Here is a 2,140-nt window from a genome sequence, read left to right as displayed (position 1 = left end):
TCCTGTCCTCCCTGTTGTTGCTGACTCTGGGTAAGGTTGGTGGGTCCCTGTAACTGTCTGGCTCTAGACTTCCTCTTCTGCACAAGAGGGATGCTGCCTCATGAGCTTGTGGGGACCCTCACATGCTGAGATTTTTACTTAAAAAAAAAAAGCGCATGACTAAATGAGTATATTCTCATTGCAAAAAATCAAAACATGGAACAGCAAAAGTCCAAGTTTTTGTTCTCCAAACTTCCTTACCCCCTGCCACCTGCCCAGTTTCTTCCCTTCCCTTTCTGGGTATCCATTTAGACTGTTTGCTTCACATTTTTTTTTCTTTTTATTATTTTTTTATTTTTTTACATGAACTCTTGCACATATGTTTCCTTTACATTTACTTATACAGTAGACATAGACTTCTATAACAAAGAGTTTTGGTTTTGGTGTTTCCCTCTAACATTTTGTCCTGAAAAACCTACAGAAAAGTTGAAAGAATTACAGAATGAACTCTCTTATAACCACCTAGGTTTTAGAATAAACACTTTGCTGTACTGTTATCACACGCCTCATTTACCCACACTTCCTTCCCTCCATCCGTCCTTCTACACTTCCACTTTAGCATAGAGTGAATTGCACCAATCTAGAGTCAACATTGTGTAAGGGTTTTTTGTTTTGTTGTTGTTGTTTTTTGAGACAGGGTCTTGTTCTGTCACCCAGGCTGGAGTGAAGTGGCATGATCTTGGCTCACTGCAACCCTTGCCTCCTGGGCTCAAGTGATCCTCCCGCCTTGGCCTTCTAAGTAGCTAGGACCACAGGCACACACCACCACGCTCCACTAATTTTTGTGTTTTTTGTAGAGATGGGGTTTCGCCATGTTGCCCAGGCTGGTCTTGAACCCCTGAGCTCAAGCTATCTGCCCACCTAGGCCTCCCAAAGTGCTGGGATTACAGGTGTGAGCCACTGCACCTGGCCTATATACTTTAAAACCTCAGAAGATAACTTACCTCAAAGAAAAACTTACTAAAATTAAGGATTTCTAATTGGCCGATTCTTTTTGTTTAACTTGTGGTAAGAACATTTAACATGGGATCTACCCTCTTCACAAATTAAGTGTACAATGCAGTGTTACGGACTCTAGGCAGGACGTTGTGCAGCAGATCTCCAGAACATGTTCATGTTGCATAAAACTTTCAACAGCAAAGTCCCACTTCCTCCTCCCCTCAGCCCCGGAAACCACCGTCATACTCTCTGCTTCTGTGAGTTTGACTTTGACTGTTTTAATTAATTAATTATTTTAGATAGAGTCTCAGTTCATTGCCTGGGCTGGAGTGCGGTGGCATGATCTCGGCTCACTGCAACCTCTACTTGCCGGGTTCAAGCAATTCTCCTGTCTCAGCTTCCCAAGTAGCTGGGATTACAGTCACCTGCCACCATGCTGGGCTAAATTTTAAAATATTTTTAGTAGAGATGGAGCTTTACCATTTTGGCCAGGCTGGTTTCGAACTTCTGACATCAAGTGGTCTGCCTGCCTCAGCCTCCCAAAGTGCTGGGATTACAGACATGAGCCACTACACCCAGCTGGTTTCTTTTTTCTTTTGAGAGAGAGTCTAACTCTGCCCCCAGGCTGGAGTGCAGTGGCATGATCTCGGCTTACTGCAAACTCTGCCTCCCAGGTTTAAGTGATTCTCCTGCCTCAGCCTCCTGAATAGCTGAGATTACAGGCATGTGCCCCCACGCCTGGCTAATTTTTGTATTTTTCGTAGAGACTGGGTTTCAGCATGTTGGCCAGGCTGGTCTCAAACTCCTGACCTCAAGCGAGTGATTCACCCACCTTGGCCCCTCAAAGTGCTGGGATTACAGACATCAGCCACCATGCCCAGCCCGCAATTTCTTTCTAGGTAGATGGTGATATCATCTTCAAATTACGACAATTTTTTCTCATCTTCCAATTCTTACATCTTTTCTTTCTTTTTCTTTTCTTAGGGCATTGAGCAGGACAGTGGAGTTCTGTGTTAAAGCATAGGAGATTACTGAGTATTTTTGTGTTAATTAGCCCTGACCTTAAAGGATTAATTAAGGATTTTTGCAATTTTTTTTATCAAGCAAAATTTTGAGGTAAGGTTTGGTATATGAAATTTACTAGTTGAGAAAGTTTCTTCCA

This window comes from Cebus imitator, unplaced genomic scaffold, assembly GCF_001604975.1.
Source record: "Cebus imitator isolate Cc_AM_T3 unplaced genomic scaffold, Cebus_imitator-1.0 Scaffold754, whole genome shotgun sequence".
Lineage (NCBI taxonomy): Eukaryota > Metazoa > Chordata > Mammalia > Primates > Cebidae > Cebus > Cebus imitator.
Note: the sequence above shows the minus strand (reverse complement) of the source record.